This window comes from Salvelinus fontinalis, chromosome 11, assembly GCF_029448725.1.
Source record: "Salvelinus fontinalis isolate EN_2023a chromosome 11, ASM2944872v1, whole genome shotgun sequence".
NCBI classification, from domain to species: Eukaryota; Metazoa; Chordata; class Actinopteri; order Salmoniformes; family Salmonidae; genus Salvelinus; species Salvelinus fontinalis.
Window position 1 is genome coordinate 59,955,726 of NC_074675.1, and position 24,010 is coordinate 59,979,735.

Below are 24,010 nucleotides of genomic sequence, written 5' to 3' on the forward strand. Positions count from 1 at the left end.
TACTTTTGTCAAATTTTATTAACATAATTTTTTTTGATTTTTTTTTTTGAACTTAAGGTATATGTTTTGTACATTTGGAATGTGATTTCATAGGAAGTCAAAAGTCAAAAGTCAAAAATGTCAAAAATTTGGAAAAAACGTATCACCCCCTTTAAAAAAGTGCTTTCTGGACCGTTTTTCGAAATTCTTTCGAGTTTTATGGCAATTACACATGTGTAAGAACTGTATGAAAATACATTAGTCACATTTTATTATCATAATTTTTTGTAAATGTTTATTTGAACTTAAGCAATATGGTTTGTGCATTTGGAATATGATTTCATAGGAAGTCAAAAGTCAAAAGTCAAAAATGTCAAAAATTTGGAAAAAACGTATCACCCCCTTTAAAAAAGTGCTTTCTGGACCGTTTTTCGAAATTCTTTCGATTTTTAGGTCAATTACACACGTATAAGAACTGTCTGAAAATACATTAGTCACATTTTATTATCATAATTTTTTTGTAAATGTTTATTTGAACATAAGGAATATGTTTTGTGCATTTGGAATATGATTTCATAGGAAGTCAAAAGTCAAAAGTCAAAAATGTGAATAAATTAGAAAAAACTTATCAAACCCTTTAAAAAAGTGCTTTTTTGGATTTCATAGTCAAAAATAACATTTTGTTTTTAAAAGGCCAAAATGAAGCATTTAAAACGGTTTTGAAAAATGACACCTGGTACCCAAAACATGAAACATAGAATATTTTTTGACTTGTTTTGGAAACCTCCTTAAATCACTCAGGCCGGACCCCCATTGACTCGAGAAGAAAAAAAAAATAAAAAAATTCCAGAAGAAAAAACATAGAATATTTTCTGACTTTTTTTGAAAACCTCCATAAATCACTCAGGCCAGCACCCATTGATTTTTGCCCGTAAATAGTGCTCCCAGAGCGGGTATGGAATTCTGGATGCCCCCTAAAAGCAATTTCAACCATGGCACCTGGTAACCCAAAAAATGAAACAGAATATTTTTTGACTTTTTTTGGAAACCTCCTTAAATCACTCAGGCCGGACCCCCATTGACACGAGAAGAAAAAACAAAACAAAAATTTCCAGAAGAAAAAACATAGAATATTTTCTGACTTTTTTTGAAAACCTCCATAAATCACTCAGGCCAGCACACATTGATTTTTGCCCGTAAATAGTGCTCCCAGAGCGGGTATGGAATTCTGGATGCCCCCTAAAAGCAATTTCAACCATGGCACCTGGTAACCCAAAAAATGAAACAGAATATTTTTTGACATTTTTTGGAAACCTCCTTAAATCACTCAGGCCGGACCCCCATTGACACGAGAAGAAAAAACAAAACAAAAATTTCCAGAAGAAAAAACATAGAATATTTTCTGACTTTTTTTGAAAACCTCCATAAATCACTCAGGCCAGCACACATTGATTTTTGCCCGTAAATAGTGCTCCCAGAGCGGGTATGGAATTCTGGATGTCCCCTAAAAGCAATTTCAACCATGGCACCTGGTAACCCAAAAAATGAAACATAATATTTTTTGACTTTTTTTGAAAACCTCCATAAATCACTCAGGCCAGCACACATTGATTTTTGCCCGTAAATAGTGCTCCCAGAGCGGGTATGGAAGTCTGGATGCCCCCTAAAAGCATTTAAGGCTCTGTGTGTCTTTAAGCACCATATCCTTGCTGTGTGTGTGTGAGCTTTTCTTTGACATCTGTTTAGAGAAATGACTGATTTACAGTTCATGAAGGTTGCCTAATCACACACTTAAAGTTTTGGAAAGATCTGACTTTTTTAAGCCTTTGAAACAGCACCTGTGACCCCATTTTAAGGCACTTCCGGTTGGCACAGGAAGCTTAGAATCAACACAGGTAGACCTCATAGTGGCTTGATGGATTGACATTGAAGACAGGTTCATAAGACATTCATAACCCACATAGGGTTTATTTAAAGAATGCACGTTACATTTGCATATGATTCAACAGTGAAAAACATCACATCATATTGCAAACATAACACAGTGTTATATTTGCAATATGATGTATTGAATCATATTGCAAACATAACAGTGTGTTACATTTGCAATATGATGTGTTGAATCATATTGCAAACATAACACACACTGTTACATTTGCAATATGATGTGTTGATTCATATTGCAAATGTAACGCGCATTCTTTAAATACTTTAGAAATACAAAATTGAACATCCTGATGACCTCAGGATGGCCGGCCAGTGTTAGTGGTTCCTCTCCATCGCTCGTTGCGTGAAAATTTCATCATGTCGATTTTGCTGATGGTACCCCCGCGTTGAAACATATTGCAATTGTACAAAAGTCAACTAGCAAGTCGGTGTCCATCAGTCAATTGGATATTTTCAGACACCAAACTGATACCATCTGACACCAAACTCACTTTTTCCAACTCCTTTAGAAGCCAACTATAACATATTTCAGAGCAGGCCCAAAATTCACAGCGCCTTCCATTTAAACCATAATAAACCAAATAATACGTAGTTATGTTCTAGCTGCGGGTCCAATTTTCACATTATGTTTAGCCCTATGTGAGGCGACCTCGAATCCCAAGTTTCGGCTCGATAGTTCATTCGGTGCCCGAGCAAAACCCTAATTGGTGCTGAAAATCCACTGTTTTCATTGCCTTGCTACGGGGTCCTTGAATGAGCAATCAAACAGGCTCGTTGGAGTTTGTATCTATGGGCCGAGCCGGTTTCAATGCACCTAGTCTTGAGACTCTGGGACTTTTCTAAATGTCGTCCATTTCGTTGAGCTGAAATGAATTGAAAACATGGCAAATACACGAGGCTGTTTATCGGTCCGAGAACCTTCTAGAGCCACATAAATCACCGTGCACAATCGACCTGAGGTCTAGAACAGGTTTGTAAATTTTCAGAACTCTAGGTCTGACGGTTCTTTAAAAGTTCAAACAAAAGTAACTACTACATGCACTGTCTGCCTCTTAGCCCCTCAGTGTGTCCCTCCATCATTTCTGTTGATTTTGTATTTTTTTTTTTTTTTAAATCTGATGGGATGAATGACTGATTTACAGTTCAGGAGGGTTGTCTATTCACATATATGAAGTTTTGGAAAGATTTGACCTTTTTAACCCTTCAAAACAGCCCATTTGACACCAATTATGGCACTTCCGGTTGGCACAGGAAGTTGAAAATAAACACATATACTCACTGGAGTATGCTGTTTGAGAATCCTGAATTTTAAGTCTATATGTTAAAATTTGACTGATTTACATAGGGCTGAATGCACTATTTCTCTCAAACTGCAGGTTGGCTATTGCAAACACTTTTAGGGTGTTTTAACCACTTCCGGTTGCTCCAGGAAGCTTAGAATCGACACAGGTAGACCTCATGGTGGTCTGATGGACTGACATCAAAGACAGGTTCATAAGACAATCATAACCCACATAGGCTTTAGGTTGAATTTAGAGGTGCAGTCAATGTATTCCATTGGGGAGACATTTCATTGTAAACTATTTCATGTAAACACCTTCTTTTAACTGTGAAGGGTTAATGCCACAAGGTCAAGGTTAGGCTTGCACAGATCGGGAGGACCTTAGGATTGTTCCTGAGGTGAAATTGTGCTTCTAACCTTAACGGTTCTCTCTCTGTGTCCCAAAAGCAAATGAAATTGACATTAAGGTCAAAAGGTCATTTGTGTCCGTTCTCTTGTAACGGTCGCTGCGCTCAGACCGAGCGAGCTACGGTCAAGCGGGGCGTCTCGTTGAACTCGGCACGGCCTGGAGATAATAGTAATGCCATTGCAGGCTTTGTGTGTCGTTAAGCACCGTACTTTTTCACTCCATCACTGCTTTGTGTGTGTTTTTGTGTGTGAGAGAGCTTTCCTTTGACATCTGCTTAGAGAAATTACTGATTTACAGTTCATGTGGGTTGTCTAATCACACAATTGAAGTTTTGAAAAGTTCTGACCTTTTTAACCCTTCGAAACAGAACCATGACTCCATTTTAAGGCACTTCCGGTTGGCACAGGAAGCTATAGTTAAACACATATCTTGACTGGGGTATGCTGTTAAAGAATCCTGAGTTTTAAGTCTATACGTTAAGAATTGACTGATCTACATAGGGTTGAATGCAGTGATTTTTCAAAATTGCAAGTCATGTATATCAGGATATCTTTTAGGCTGATTTAACCACTTCCGGTTGCTCCAGGAAGCTTAGAATCAACACAGGTAGACCTCATAGTGGCCTGATGGACTGACATCAAAGACAGGTTCATAAGACATTCATAACCAACATAGGCTTCAGGTTGAATTTAGAGGAGCACTCAATGTATTCCTATGGGGCGAAATGTCATTGTAAACGGTTTGATGTAAACGCCTTCTTTTAACTGTGAAGGGTTAATGCCACAAGGTCAAGGTTAGGCTTGCACAGATCGGGAGGACCTTAGGATTGTTCCTGAGGTGAAATTGTGCTTCTAACCTTAACGGTTCTCTCTCTGTGTCCCAAAAGCAAATGAAATTGACATTAAGGTCAAAAGGTCATTTGTGTCCGTTCTCTTGTAACGGTCGCTGCGCTCAGACCGAGCGAGCTACGGTCAAGCGGGGCGTCTCGTTGAACTCGGCACGGCCTGGAGATAATAGTAATGCCATTGCAGGCTTTGTGTGTCGTTAAGCACCGTACTTTTTCACTCCATCACTGCTTTGTGTGTGTTTTTGTGTGTGAGAGAGCTTTCCTTTGACATCTGCTTAGAGAAATTACTGATTTACAGTTCATGTGGGTTGTCTAATCACACAATTGAAGTTTTGAAAAGTTCTGACCTTTTTAACCCTTCGAAACAGAACCATGACTCCATTTTAAGGCACTTCCGGTTGGCACAGGAAGCTATAGTTAAACACATATCTTGACTGGGGTATGCTGTTAAAGAATCCTGAGTTTTAAGTCTATACGTTAAGAATTGACTGATCTACATAGGGTTGAATGCAGTGATTTTTCAAAATTGCAAGTCATGTATATCAGGATATCTTTTAGGCTGATTTAACCACTTCCGGTTGCTCCAGGAAGCTTAGAATCAACACAGGTAGACCTCATAGTGGCCTGATGGACTGACATCAAAGACAGGTTCATAAGACATTCATAACCCATTTAGGCTTCAGGTTGAATTTAGAGGTGCAGTCAATGTGTTGCTATGGGATGACAACGACATGCTAGTTGACTTGCTAGGCGACTTTTGTACAATTTCAATATGTTTCAACGCGGGGGTACCATCACCAAAATCGACATGATGAAATTTCACCTAACGAGCGATGGAGAGGAACCACTGTCACTGCCCGGCCATCCTGAGGTCATCAGGACGTTGACTTTTGTATGTCCAAGGTATTTAAAGAATGCACGTTACATTTGCAATATGATTCAACATCACATCATATTGCAAATGTAACAGGCATTTGCAATATGAAAAACATCACATCATATTGCAAATGTAACGTGCATTCTCTTAAATACTTTAGAAATGCAAAAGTCAACGTTCTGATGACCTCAGGATGGCCGGGCAGTGATAGTGGTTCCTCTCCATCGCTCGTTTTGTGAAATTTCATCATGTCGCTTTTTCCTCATGGTACCTCCCCGTTGAAACATATTGCAATTGTACAAAAGTCAACGAGCAAGTCAGTGTCCATCAGTCAAATAGATATTTTCAGACACCAAACTGATACCATCTGACTCCAAACTCACTTTTTCCAACTCCTTTCGATGCCAACTATAACATATTTCAGAGCAGGCCCAAAATTCACAGCGCTTTCTCTTTAAACCATAATAAAACAAATAATACATAGTTATGTTCTAGCTGCGGGTCCAATGTTCACATTATGTTTAGCCCTATGTGAGGCGACCTCGAATCCCAAGTTTCGGCTCGATAGGTCATTCGGTGTCCGAGCAAAACGCTAATTGGTGCTGAAAATCCACTGTTTTCATTGCCTTGCTACGGGGTCCTTGAATGAGCAATCAAACAGGCTCGTTGGGGTCTGTCTCTATGGGCCGAGCCGGTTTCAACGCACCTAGCCTTGAGACTCTGGGACTTTTCTAAAGGTCGTCCGTTTCGTTGAGGTCAAATGAATTGAAAACATGGCAAATACACGAGGCTTTTTATCGATCCGAGAACCTTCTAGAGTCATATAATTCACTGTGCACAATCGACCTGAGGTCTAGAACAGGTTTGTAAATTTTTAGAACTCTAGGTCTGACGGTTCTTTAAAAGTTGGAACAAAAGTAACTACTGCAGGCACTGTCTGCCTCTTAGCCCCTCAGAGTGTCCCTCCATCATTTCTGTGTGGGTGTGATTTTTTTTTTTTTTGAGATCTGATGGGATGAATGACTGATTTACAGTTCAGGAAGGTTGTCTATTCACATATATGAAGTTTTGGAAAGATTTGACATTTTTAACCCTTTGAAACAGCCCATTTGACACCAATTATGGCACTTCCGGTTGGCACAGGAAGCTGAAAAAACCCACATATCATCACTGGAGTATGTTGTTACAGAATCCTGAGTTTTAAGTCTGTATGTTAAAAATTGACTGATTTACATAGGGTTGAATGCACTATTTCTCTCATACTGCATGTTGGGTATGGCAAACACTTTTAGGGTGATTTAACCACTTCCGGTTGCTCCAGGAAGCTTAGAATCGACACAGGTAGACCTCATGGTGGCCTGATGGACTGACATCAAGGACAGGTCCATAAGACAATCATAACCCACATAGGCTTTAGGTTGAATTTAGAGGTGCAGTCAATGTATTCCAATGGGGAGACATTTCATTGATGTAAACACCTTCTTTTAACTGTGAAGGGTTAATGCCACAAGGTCAGGGTTAGGCTTGCACAGATCGGGAGGACCTTAAGAACACTCCTGAGGTGAAATTGTGTTTCTAGCCTTAACGGTTCTCTCTCTGTGTCCCAAAAGCAAATGAAATTGACATTGAGGTCAAAAGGTCATTCGTGTCCGTTCTCTTGTAACGGTCGCTGCGCTCAGACCGAGCGAGCTACGGTCAAGCGGGGCATCTCGTTGAACTCGGCACGGCCTAGAGATAATAGTCATGCCATTTTGGGCTTTGTGTGTCTTTAAGCACCGTACTTTTTCACTCCATCCTTCCTTTTTGTGTGTGTGTTTTTGAGTGAGAGAGCTTTTCTTTGACATCTGTTTGGAAAAATGACTGATTACAGTTCATGAGGGTTGTCTAATCACACAAGTGAAGTTTTGAAAAGATCTGACCTTTATTACCCTTCAAACCTGACCCTATGGCACCATTTAAGGGACTTCCAGTTGACATAGGAAGCTGAACGTGAACACATACCCTCCTTGGGGTAGGCTCTTATATAATATTGAGTTTTAAGTCTTTATGTTAAGAGCGGACTTATTTAAAGAGGGTTAAAGGAGTGTGTGTTATTTCATAAAATCATATAAAATCACAGGATTCTCGCAGAGCTTCGAGACCCACTTTAAAAATGTACGTCTGAACACAGTGCAACTGGATCTGTGATTTTTTTGAAAAAAAAAATCCTCTTTGTGAACATCACCAAACGGTCAATGTACGATTTCTCTTAAATTACAATAGATAAATGGCTGGTTCTTTTTTTCCTGACACCGTATGCTTATGTACTTTGACATGAAGCGGTCAAATTAGCACCCCACTTGCGTTTTAACCCTTTAATCTCAGAAAAATAGCCATAACTCAAAAAGCGCCGAGGTCTCGACGCCATCTTGTTCGGGGCCAACTGCCCATTACTCCAAACCTACGCTCGCCGAGTTTCGTCTTCGAAATATTTTCAGTTTAGGAGAAAAGGCCGCGCTCGTTTGCCTAGTGCTCGTGCGCCTGCAATATGATTTATTTTCCCTCTTGTGGGAATTTTCGAGAATGCAGAAAAAAGTCAAAAATTTGTCATTTTTATAAAACGGAAACCGAAATTCCGAAACGTTTTTTTGAGTGACTTCCTGAAAGAGCTCTCCGCCGCCCACGGCCCGACGCCGTCCGCGATTTTCTGCGACGCAATAAGACGTCAGGTAAGGGACCGTACATTTGCAATGGGACTTTCTTCACTAACCATACGGCTCCCGTCTCAGAGTTCCCTTAAGGTATGACAGGACTCTGACAGAACTCTACACACTGACAGGACTCTGACAGGACTCTACACTCTGACAGGACTCTGACAGGACTGTACACTCTGACAGGACTCTACACTCTGACAGGACTCTACACTCTGACAGGACTCTACACACTGACAGGACTCTACACACTGACAGGACTCTACACACTGACAGGACTCTACACACTGTCAGGACTCTACACACTGACAGGACTCTACACACTGACAGGACTCTACACACTGACAGGACTCTGACAGGACTCTACACACTGACAGGACTCTACACTCTGACAGGACTCTACACACTGACAGGACCCTACACTCTGACAGGACTCTGACAGGACTCTACACACTGACAGGACTCTACACTCTGACAGGACTCTACACACTGACAGGACTCTACACTCTGACAGGACTCTACACTCTTACAGGACTCTGACAGGACTCTACACACTGACAGGACTCTGACAGGACTCTACACACTGACAGGACTCTGACAGGACTCTGACAGGACTCTGACAGGACTCTACACTCTGACAGGACTCTGACAGGACTCTGACAGGACTCTGACAGGACTCTGACAGGACTCTACACTCTGACAGGACTCTGACAGGACTCTGACAGGACTCTACACACTGACAGGACTCTGACAGGACTCTACACACTGACAGGACTCTACACACTGACAGGACTCTGACAGGACTCTGACAGGACTCTGACAGGACTCTACACACTGAAAGGACTCTGACAGGACTCTACACTCTGACAGGACTCTGACAGGACTCTGACAGGACTCTGACAGGACTCTACACACTGACAGGACTCTGACAGGACTCTACACACTGACAGGACTCTACACACTGACAGGACTCTACACTCTGACAGGACTCTACACACTGACAGGACTCTACACACTGACAGGACTCTGACAGGACTCTGACAGGACTCTACACTCTGACAGGACTCTACACACTGACAGGACTCTGACAGGACTCTACACTCTGACAGGACTCTACACACTGACAGGACTCTACACACTGACAGGACTCTACACACTGACAGGACTCTGACAGGACTCTGACAGGACTCTGACAGGACTCTACACACTGACAGGACTCTGACAGGACTCTACACTCTGACAGGACCCTACACTCTGACAGGACTCTACACTCTGACAGGACTCTACACACTGACAGGACTCTACACACTGACAGGACTCTACACACTGACAGGACACTGACAGGACTCTACACACTGACAGGACTCTACACACTGACAGGACTCTGACAGGACTCTGACAGGACTCTGACAGGACTCTGACAGGACTCTGATAGGACTCTACACACTGACAGGACTACACACTGACAGGACTCTACACACTGACAGGACTCTGACAGGACTCTACACACTGACAGGACTCTACACTCTGACAGGACTCTGACAGGACTCTGACAGGACTCTGACAGGACTCTACACACTGACAGGACTCTACACTCTGACAGGACTCTACAGACTGACAGGACTCTACACACTGACAGGACTCTACACTCTGACACGACTCTACACACTGACAGGACTCTACACTCTGACAGGACTCTACAGACTGACAGGACACTGACAGGACTCTACACTCTGACAGGACTCTGACAGGACTCTACACACTGACAGGACTCTACACACTCACAGGACTCTGACAGGACTCTACACTCTGACAGGACTCTACACTCTGACAGGACTCTGACAGGACTCTACACTCTGACAGGACTCTACACACTGACAGGACTCTACACACTGACAGGACTCTACACAATGACAGGACTCTACACTCTGACAGGACTCTACACACTGACAGGACTCTGACAGGACTCTACACTCTGACAGGAATCTACACACTGACAGGACTCTACACTTTGACAGGACTCTACACACTGACAGGACTCTACACTCTGACAGGACTCTACAGACTGACAGGACACTGACAGGACTCTACACTCTGACAGGACTCTGACAGGACTCTACACACTGACAGGACTCTACACACTCACAGGACTCTGACAGGACTCTACACTCTGACAGGACTCTACACTCTGACAGGACTCTGACAGGACTCTACACACTGACAGGACTCTACACACTGACAGGACTCTACACACTGACAGGACTCTATACAATGACAGGACTCTACACTCTGACAGGACTCTACACACTGACAGGACTCTGACAGGACTCTACACTCTGACAGGACTCTACACACTGACAGGACTCTGACAGGACTCTACACACTGACAGGACTCTACACACTGACAGGACTCTGACAGGACTCTACACTCTGACAGGACTCTACACACTGACAGGACTCTACACACTGACAGGACTCTGAAAGGACTCTGACAGGACTCTACACTCTGACAGGACTCTACACACTGACAGGACTCTGACAGGACTCTACATTCTGACAGGACTCTACACACTGACAGGACTCTACACACTGACAGGACACTGACAGGACTCTACACTCTGACAGGACTCTACACACTGACAGGACTCTACACACTGACAGGACTCTGACAGGACTCGGACAGGACTCTACACTCTGACAGGACTCTACACACTGACAGGACTCTGACAGGACTCTACACTCTGACAGGACTCTACACACTGACAGGACTCTACACACTGACAGGACTCTACACACTGACAGGACTCTGACAGGACTCTGACAGGACTCTGACAGGACTCTACACACTGACAGGACTCTGACAGGACTCTACACTCTGACAGGACCCTACACTCTGACAGGACTCTACACTCTGACAGGACTCTACACACTGACAGGACTCTACACACTGACAGGACTCTACACACTGACAGGACTCTGACAGGACTCTACACACTGACAGGACTCTACACACTGACAGGACTCTGACAGGACTCTGACAGGACTCTGACAGGACTCTGACAGGACTCTGATAGGACTCTACACACTGACAGGACTACACACTGACAGGACTCTACACACTGACAGGACTCTGACAGGACTCTACACACTGACAGGACTCTACACTCTGACAGGACTCTGACAGGACTCTGACAGGACTCTGACAGGACTCTACACTCTGACAGGACCCTACACTCTGACAGGACTCTACACTCTGACAGGACTCTACACACTGACAGGACTCTACACACTGACAGGACTCTACACTCTGACACGACTCTACACACTGACAGGACTCTACACTCTGACAGGACTCTACAGACTGACAGGACACTGACAGGACTCTACACTCTGACAGGACTCTGACAGGACTCTACACACTGACAGGACTCTACACACTCACAGGACTCTGACAGGACTCTACACTCTGACAGGACTCTACACTCTGACAGGACTCTGACAGGACTCTACACTCTGACAGGACTCTACACACTGACAGGACTCTACACACTGACAGGACTCTACACAATGACAGGACTCTACACTCTGACAGGACTCTACACACTGACAGGACTCTGACAGGACTCTACACTCTGACAGGAATCTACACACTGACAGGACTCTACACTTTGACAGGACTCTACACACTGACAGGACTCTACACTCTGACAGGACTCTACAGACTGACAGGACACTGACAGGACTCTACACTCTGACAGGACTCTGACAGGACTCTACACACTGACAGGACTCTACACACTCACAGGACTCTGACAGGACTCTACACTCTGACAGGACTCTACACTCTGACAGGACTCTGACAGGACTCTACACACTGACAGGACTCTACACACTGACAGGACTCTACACACTGACAGGACTCTATACAATGACAGGACTCTACACTCTGACAGGACTCTACACACTGACAGGACTCTGACAGGACTCTACACTCTGACAGGACTCTACACACTGACAGGACTCTGACAGGACTCTACACACTGACAGGACTCTACACACTGACAGGACTCTGACAGGACTCTACACTCTGACAGGACTCTACACACTGACAGGACTCTACACACTGACAGGACTCTGAAAGGACTCTGACAGGACTCTACACTCTGACAGGACTCTACACACTGACAGGACTCTGACAGGACTCTACATTCTGACAGGACTCTACACACTGACAGGACTCTACACACTGACAGGACACTGACAGGACTCTACACTCTGACAGGACTCTACACACTGACAGGACTCTACACACTGACAGGACTCTGACAGGACTCTGACAGGACTCTACACTCTGACAGGACTCTACACACTGACAGGACTCTGACAGGACTCTACACTCTGACAGGACTCTACACACTGACAGGACTCTACACACTGACAGGACTCTACACACTGACAGGACTCTGACAGGACTCTGACAGGACTCTGACAGGACTCTACACACTGACAGGACTCTGACAGGACTCTACACTCTGACAGGACCCTACACTCTGACAGGACTCTACACTCTGACAGGACTCTACACACTGACAGGACTCTACACACTGACAGGACTCTACACACTGACAGGACTCTGACAGGACTCTACACACTGACAAGACTCTACACACTGACAGGACTCTGACAGGACTCTGACAGGACTCTGACAGGACTCTGACAGGACTCTGATAGGACTCTACACACTGACAGGACTACACACTGACAGGACTCTACACACTGACAGGACTCTGACAGGACTCTACACACTGACAGGACTCTACACTCTGACAGGACTCTGACAGGACTCTGACAGGACTCTGACAGGACTCTACACACTGACAGGACTCTACACTCTGACAGGACTCTACAGACTGACAGGACTCTACACACTGACAGGACTCTACACTCTGACACGATCTACACACTGACAGGACTCTACACTCTGACAGGACTCTACAGACTGACAGGACACTGACAGGACTCTACACTCTGACAGGACTCTGACAGGACTCTACACACTGACAGGACTCTACACACTCACAGGACTCTGACAGGACTCTACACTCTGACAGGACTCTACACTCTGACAGGACTCTGACAGGACTCTACACTCTGACAGGACTCTACACACTGACAGGACTCTACACACTGACAGGACTCTACACAATGACAGGACTCTACACTGACAGGACTCTACACACTGACAGGACTCTGACAGGACTCTACACTCTGACAGGACTCTACACACTGACAGGACTCTACACTTTGACAGGACTCTACACACTGACAGGACTCTACACTCTGACAGGACTCTACAGACTGACAGGACACTGACAGGACTCTACACTCTGACAGGACTCTACACACTCACAGGACTCTGACAGGACTCTACACTCTGACAGGACGTTACACTCTGACAGGACTCTACACTCTTACAGGACTCTGACAGGACTCTACACACTGACAGGACTCTGACAGGACTCTACACACTGACAGGACTCTGACAGGACTCTGACAGGACTCTGACAGGACTCTACACTCTGACAGGACTCTGACAGGACTCTGACAGGACTCTGACAGGACTCTACACACTGACAGGACTCTGACAGGACTCTACACTCTGACAGGACTCTACACACTGACAGGACTCTGACAGGACTCTGACAGGACTCTGACAGGACTCTACACACTGACAGGACTCTGACAGGACTCTACACTCTGACAGGACCCTACACTCTGACAGGACTCTACACTCTGACAGGACTCTACACACTGACAGGACTCTACACACTGACAGGACTCTACACACTGACAGGACTCTGACAGGACTCTACACACTGACAGGACTCTACACACTGACAGGACTCTGACAGGACTCTGACAGGACTCTGACAGGACTCTGACAGGACTCTGATAGGACTCTACACACTGACAGGACTACACACTGACAGGACTCTACACACTGACAGGACTCTGACAGGACTCTACACACTGACAGGACTCTACACTCTGACAGGACTCTGACAGGACTCTGACAGGACTCTGACAGGACTCTACACACTGACAGGACTCTACACTCTGACAGGACTCTACAGACTGACAGGACTCTACACACTGACAGGACTCTACACTCTGACACGACTCTACACACTGACAGGACTCTACACTCTGACAGGACTCTACAGACTGACAGGACACTGACAGGACTCTACACTCTGACAGGACTCTGACAGGACTCTACACACTGACAGGACTCTACACACTCACAGGACTCTGACAGGACTCTACACTCTGACAGGACTCTACACTCTGACAGGACTCTGACAGGACTCTACACTCTGACAGGACTCTACACACTGACAGGACTCTACACACTGACAGGACTCTACACAATGACAGGACTCTACACTCTGACAGGACTCTACACACTGACAGGACTCTGACAGGACTCTACACTCTGACAGGACTCTACACACTGACAGGACTCTACACTTTGACAGGACTCTACACACTGACAGGACTCTACACTCTGACAGGACTCTACAGACTGACAGGACACTGACAGGACTCTACACTCTGACAGGACTCTGACAGGACTCTACACACTGACAGGACTCTACACACTCACAGGACTCTGACAGGACTCTACACTCTGACAGGACTCTACACTCTGACAGGACTCTGACAGGACTCTACACACTGACAGGACTCTACACACTGACAGGACTCTACACACTGACAGGACTCTATACAATGACAGGACTCTACACTCTGACAGGACTCTACACACTGACAGGACTCTGACAGGACTCTACACTCTGACAGGACTCTACACACTGACAGGACTCTGACAGGACTCTACACACTGACAGGACTCTACACACTGACAGGACTCTGACAGGACTCTACACTCTGACAGGACTCTACACACTGACAGGACTCTACACACTGACAGGACTCTGAAAGGACTCTGACAGGACTCTACACTCTGACAGGACTCTACACACTGACAGGACTCTGACAGGACTCTACATTCTGACAGGACTCTACACACTGACAGGACTCTACACACTGACAGGACACTGACAGGACTCTACACTCTGACAGGACTCTACACACTGACAGGACTCTACACACTGACAGGACTCTGACAGGACTCTGACAGGACTCTACACTCTGACAGGACTCTACACACTGACAGGACTCTGACAGGACTCTACACTCTGACAGGACTCTACACACTGACAGGACTCTACACACTGACAGGACTCTACACACTGACAGGACTCTGACAGGACTCTGACAGGACTCTGACAGGACTCTACACACTGACAGGACTCTGACAGGACTCTACACTCTGACAGGACCCTACACTCTGACAGGACTCTACACTCTGACAGGACTCTACACACTGACAGGACTCTACACACTGACAGGACTCTACACACTGACAGGACTCTGACAGGACTCTACACACTGACAGGACTCTACACACTGACAGGACTCTGACAGGACTCTGACAGGACTCTGACAGGACTCTGACAGGACTCTGATAGGACTCTACACACTGACAGGACTACACACTGACAGGACTCTACACACTGACAGGACTCTGACAGGACTCTACACACTGACAGGACTCTACACTCTGACAGGACTCTGACAGGACTCTGACAGGACTCTGACAGGACTCTACACACTGACAGGACTCTACACTCTGACAGGACTCTACAGACTGACAGGACTCTACACACTGACAGGACTCTACACTCTGACACGACTCTACACACTGACAGGACTCTACACTCTGACAGGACTCTACAGACTGACAGGACACTGACAGGACTCTACACTCTGACAGGACTCTGACAGGACTCTACACACTGACAGGACTCTACACACTCACAGGACTCTGACAGGACTCTACACTCTGACAGGACTCTACACTCTGACAGGACTATGACAGGACTCTACACTCTGACAGGACTCTACACACTGACAGGACTCTACACACTGACAGGACTCTACACAATGACAGGACTCTACACTCTGACAGGACTCTACACACTGACAGGACTCTGACAGGACTCTACACTCTGACAGGACTCTACACACTGACAGGACTCTACACTTTGACAGGACTCTACACACTGACAGGACTCTACACTCTGACAGGACTCTACAGACTGACAGGACACTGACAGGACTCTACACTCTGACAGGACTCTGACAGGACTCTACACACTGACAGGACTCTACACACTCACAGGACCCTGACAGGACTCTACACTCTGACAGGACTCTACACTCTGACAGGACTCTACACTCTTACAGGACTCTGACAGGACTCTACACACTGACAGGACTCTGACAGGACTCTACACACTGACAGGACTCTGACAGGACTCTGACAGGACTCTGACAGGACTCTGACAGGACTCTGACAGGACTCTACACTCTGACAGGACTCTGACAGGACTCTGACAGGACTCTGACAGGACTCTGACAGGACTCTACACTCTGACAGGACTCTGACAGGACTCTGACAGGACTCTACACACTGGCAGGACTCTGACAGGACTCTACACACTGACAGGACTCTACACACTGACAGGACTCTGACAGGACTCTGACAGGACTCTGACAGGACTCTACACACTGAAAGGACTCTGACAGGACTCTACACTCTGACAGGACTCTGACAGGACTCTGACAGGACTCTGACAGGATTCTACACACTGACAGGACTCTGACAGGACTCTACACACTGACAGGACTCTACACACTGACAGGACTCTACACTCTGACAGGACTCTACACACTGACAGGACTCTACACACTGACAGGACTCTGACAGGACTCTGACAGGACTCTACACTCTGACAGGACTCTACACACTGACAGGACTCTGACAGGACTCTACACTCTGACAGGACTCTACACACTGACAGGACTCTACACACTGACAGGACTCTACACACTGACAGGACTCTGACAGGACTCTGACAGGACTCTGACAGGACTCTACACACTGACAGGACTCTGACAGGACTCTACACTCTGACAGGACCCTACACTCTGACAGGACTCTACACTCTGACAGGACTCTACACACTGACAGGACTCTACACACTGACAGGACTCTACACACTGACAGGACTCTGACAGGACTCTACACACTGACAGGACTCTACACACTGACAGGACTCTGACAGGACTCTGACAGGACTCTGACAGGACTCTGACAGGACTCTGATAGGACTCTACACACTGACAGGACTACACACTGACAGGACTCTACACACTGACAGGACTCTGACAGGACTCTACACACTGACAGGACTCTACACTCTGACAGGACTCTGACAGGACTCTGACAGGACTCTGACAGGACTCTACACACTGACAGGACTCTACACTCTGACAGGACTCTACAGACTGACAGGACTCTACACACTGACAGGACTCTACACTCTGACACGACTCTACACACTGACAGGACTCTACACTCTGACAGGACTCTACAGACTGACAGGACACTGACAGGACTCTACACTCTGACAGGACTCTGACAGGACTCTACACACTGACAGGACTCTACACACTCACAGGACTCTGACAGGACTCTACACTCTGACAGGACTCTACACTCTGACAGGACTCTGACAGGACTCTACACTCTGACAGGACTCTACACACTGACAGGACTCTACACTTTGACAGGACTCTACACACTGACAGGACTCTACACTCTGACAGGACTCTACAGACTGACAGGACACTGACAGGACTCTACACTCTGACAGGACTCTGACAGGACTCTACACACTGACAGGACTCTACACACTCACAGGACTCTGACAGGACTCTACACTCTGACAGGACTCTACACTCTGACAGGACTCTGACAGGACTCTACACACTGACAGGACTCTACACACTGACAGGACTCTACACACTGACAGGACTCTATACAATGACAGGACTCTACACTCTGACAGGACTCTACACACTGACAGGACTCTGACAGGACTCTACACTCTGACAGGACTCTACACACTGACAGGACTCTGACAGGACTCTACACACTGACAGGACTCTACACACTGACAGGACTCTGACAGGACTCTACACTCTGACAGGACTCTACACACTGACAGGACTCTACACACTGACAGGACTCTGAAAGGACTCTGACAGGACTCTACACTCTGACAGGACTCTACACACTGACAGGACTCTGACAGGACTCTACATTCTGACAGGACTCTACACACTGACAGGACTCTACACACTGACAGGACACTGACAGGACTCTACACTCTGACAGGACTCTACACACTGACAGGACTCTACACACTGACAGGACTCTGACAGGACTCTGACAGGACTCTACACTCTGACAGGACTCTACACACTGACAGGACTCTGACAGGACTCTACACTCTGACAGGACTCTACACACTGACAGGACTCTACACACTGACAGTACTCTACACACTGACAGGACTCTGACAGGACTCTGACAGGACTCTGACAGGACTCTACACACTGACAGGACTCTGACAGGACTCTACACTCTGACAGGACCCTACACTCTGACAGGACTCTACACTCTGACAGGACTCTACACACTGACAGGACTCTACACACTGACAGGACTCTACACACTGACAGGACTCTGACAGGACTCTACACACTGACAGGACTCTACACACTGACAGGACTCTGACAGGACTCTGACAGGACTCTGACAGGACTCTGACAGGACTCTGATAGGACTCTACACACTGACAGGACTACACACTGACAGGACTCTACACACTGACAGGACTCTGACAGGACTCTACACACTGACAGGACTCTACACTCTGACAGGACTCTGACAGGACTCTGACAGGACTCTGACAGGACTCTACACACTGACAGGACTCTACACTCTGACAGGACTCTACAGACTGACAGGACTCTACACACTGACAGGACTCTACACTCTGACACGACTCTACACACTGACAGGACTCTACACTCTGACAGGACTCTACAGACTGACAGGACACTGACAGGACTCTACACTCTGACAGGACTCTGACAGGACTCTACACACTGACAGGACTCTACACACTCACAGGACTCTGACAGGACTCTACACTCTGACAGGACTCTACACTCTGACAGGACTCTACACTCTGACAGGACTCTGACAGGACTCTGACAGGACTCTGACAGGACTCTACACACTGACAGGACTCTACACTCTGACAGGACTCTACAGACTGACAGGACTCTACACACTGACAGGACTCTACACTCTGACACGACTCTACACTCTGACAGGACTCAACACTCTGACAGGACTCTACAGACTGACAGGACACTGACAGGACTCTACACTCTGACAGGACTCTGACAGGACTCTACACACTGACAGGACTCTACACACTCACAGGACTCTGACAGGACTCTACACTCTGACAGGACTCTACACTCTGACAGGACTCTGACAGGACTCTACACTCTGACAGGACTCTACACACTGACAGGACTCTACACACTGACAGGACTCTACACAATGACAGGACTCTACACTCTGACAGGACTCTACACACTGACAGGACTCTGACAGGACTCTACACTCTGACAGGACTCTACACACTGACAGGACTCTACACTTTGACAGGACTCTACACACTGACAGGACTCTACACTCTGACAGGACTCTACAGACTGACAGGACACTGACAGGACTCTACACTCTGACAGGACTCTGACAGGACTCTACACACTGACAGGACTCTACACACTCACAGGACTCTGACAGGACTCTACACTCTGACAGGACGTTACACTCTGACAGGACTCTACACTCTTACAGGACTCTGACAGGACTCTACACACTGACAGGACTCTGACAGGACTCTACACACTGACAGGACTCTGACAGGACTCTGACAGGACTCTGACAGGACTCTACACTCTGACAGGACTCTGACAGGACTCTGACAGGACTCTGACAGGACTCTACACACTGACAGGACTCTGACAGGACTCTACACTCTGACAGGACTCTACACACTGACAGGACTCTGACAGGACTCTGACAGGACTCTGACAGGACTCTACACACTGACAGGACTCTGACAGGACTCTACACTCTGACAGGACCCTACACTCTGACAGGACTCTACACTCTGACAGGACTCTACACACTGACAGGACTCTACACACTGACAGGACTCTACACACTGACAGGACTCTGACAGGACTCTACACACTGACAGGACTCTACACACTGACAGGACTCTGACAGGACTCTGACAGGACTCTGACAGGACTCTGACAGGACTCTGATAGGACTCTACACACTGACAGGACTACACACTGACAGGACTCTACACACTGACAGGACTCTGACAGGACTCTACACACTGACAGGACTCTACACTCTGACAGGACTCTGACAGGACTCTGACAGGACTCTGACAGGACTCTACACACTGACAGGACTCTACACTCTGACAGGACTCTACAGACTGACAGGACTCTACACACTGACAGGACTCTACACTCTGACACGACTCTACACACTGACAGGACTCTACACTCTGACAGGACTCTACAGACTGACAGGACACTGACAGGACTCTACACTCTGACAGGACTCTGACAGGACTCTACACACTGACAGGACTCTACACACTCACAGGACTCTGACAGGACTCTACACTCTGACAGGACTCTACACTCTGACAGGACTCTGACAGGACTCTACACTCTGACAGGACTCTACACACTGACAGGACTCTACACACTGACAGGACTTCTGCACAATGACAGGACTCTACACTCTGACAGGACTCTACACACTGACAGGACTCTGACAGGACTCTACACTCTGACAGGACTCTACACACTGACAGGACTCTACACTTTGACAGGACTCTACACACTGACAGGACTCTACACTCTGACAGGACTCTACAGACTGACAGGACACTGACAGGACTCTACACTCTGACAGGACTCTGACAGGACTCTACACACTGACAGGACTCTACACACTCACAGGACTCTGACAGGACTCTACACTCTGACAGGACTCTACACTCTGACAGGACTCTGACAGGACTCTACACACTGACAGGACTCTACACACTGACAGGACTCTACACACTGACAGGACTCTATACAATGACAGGACTCTACACTCTGACAGGACTCTACACACTGACAGGACTCTGACAGGACTCTACACTCTGACAGGACTCTACACACTGACAGGACTCTGACAGGACTCTACACACTGACAGGACTCTACACACTGACAGGACTCTGACAGGACTCTACACTCTGACAGGACTCTACACACTGACAGGACTCTACACACTGACAGGACTCTGAAAGGACTCTGACAGGACTCTACACTCTGACAGGACTCTACACACTGACAGGACTCTGACAGGACTCTACATTCTGACAGGACTCTACACACTGACAGGACTCTACACACTGACAGGACACTGACAGGACTCTACACTCTGACAGGACTCTACACACTGACAGGACTCTACACACTGACAGGACTCTGACAGGACTCTGACAGGACTCTACACTCTGACAGGACTCTACACACTGACAGGACTCTGACAGGACTCTACACTCTGACAGGACTCTACACACTGACAGGACTCTACACACTGACAGGACTCTACACACTGACAGGACTCTGACAGGACTCTGACAGGACTCTGACAGGACTCTACACACTGACAGGACTCTGACAGGACTCTACACTCTGACAGGACCCTACACTCTGACAGGACTCTACACTCTGACAGGACTCTACACACTGACAGGACTCTACACACTGACAGGACTCTACACACTGACAGGACTCTGACAGGACTCTACACACTGACAGGACTCTACACACTGACAGGACTCTGACAGGACTCTGACAGGACTCTGACAGGACTCTGACAGGACTCTGATAGGACTCTACACACTGACAGGACTACACACTGACAGGACTCTACACACTGACAGGACTCTGACAGGACTCTACACACTGACAGGACTCTACACTCTGACAGGACTCTGACAGGACTCTGACAGGACTCTGACAGGACTCTACACACTGACAGGACTCTACACTCTGACAGGACTCTACAGACTGACAGGACTCTACACACTGACAGGACTCTACACTCTGACACGACTCTACACACTGACAGGACTCTACACTCTGACAGGACTCTACAGACTGACAGGACACTGACAGGACTCTACACTCTGACAGGACTCTGACAGGACTCTACACACTGACAGGACTCTACACACTCACAGGACTCTGACAGGACTCTACACTCTGACAGGACTCTACACTCTGACAGGACTCTGACAGGACTCTACACTCTGACAGGACTCTACACACTGACAGGACTCTACACACTGACAGGACTCTACACAATGACAGGACTCTACACTCTGACAGGACTCTACACACTGACAGGACTCTGACAGGACTCTACACTCTGACAGGACTCTACACACTGACAGGACTCTACACTTTGACAGGACTCTACACACTGACAGGACTCTACACTCTGACAGGACTCTACAGACTGACAGGACACTGACAGGACTCTACACTCTGACAGGACTCTGACAGGACTCTACACACTGACAGGACTCTACACACTCACAGGACTCTGACAGGACTCTACACTCTGACAGGACTCTACACTCTGACAGGACTCTACACTCTTACAGGACTCTGACAGGACTCTACACACTGACAGGACTCTGACAGGACTCTACACACTGACAGGACTCTGACAGGACTCTGACAGGACTCTGACAGGACTCTACACTCTGACAGGACTCTGACAGGACTCTGACAGGACTCTGACAGGACTCTGACAGGACTCTACACTCTGACAGGACTCTGACAGGACTCTGACAGGACTCTACACACTGACAGGACTCTGACAGGACTCTACACACTGACAGGACTCTACACACTGACAGGACTCTGACAGGACTCTGACAGGACTCTGACAGGACTCTACACACTGAAAGGACTCTGACAGGACTCTACACTCTGACAGGACTCTGACAGGACTCTGACAGGACTCTGACAGGATTCTACACACTGACAGGACTCTGACAGGACTCTACACACTGACAGGACTCTACACACTGACAGGACTCTACACTCTGACAGGACTCTACACACTGACAGGACTCTACACACTGACAGGACTCTGACAGGACTCTGACAGGACTCTACACTCTGACAGGACTCTACACACTGACAGGACTCTGACAGGACTCTACACTCTGACAGGACTCTACACACTGACAGGACTCTACACACTGACAGGACTCTACACACTGACAGGACTCTGACAGGACTCTGACAGGACTCTGACAGGACTCTACACACTGACAGGACTCTGACAGGACTCTACACTCTGACAGGACCCTACACTCTGACAGGACTCTACACTCTGACAGGACTCTACACACTGACAGGACTCTACACACTGACAGGACTCTACACACTGACAGGACTCTGACAGGACTCTACACACTGACAGGACTCTACACACTGACAGGACTCTGACAGGACTCTGACAGGACTCTGACAGGACTCTGACAGGACTCTGATAGGACTCTACACACTGACAGGACTACACACTGACAGGACTCTACACACTGACAGGACTCTGACAGGACTCTACACACTGACAGGACTCTACACTCTGACAGGACTCTGACAGGACTCTGACAGGACTCTGACAGGACTCTACACACTGACAGGACTCTACACTCTGACAGGACTCTACAGACTGACAGGACTCTACACACTGACAGGACTCTACACTCTGACACGACTCTACACACTGACAGGACTCTACACTCTGACAGGACTCTA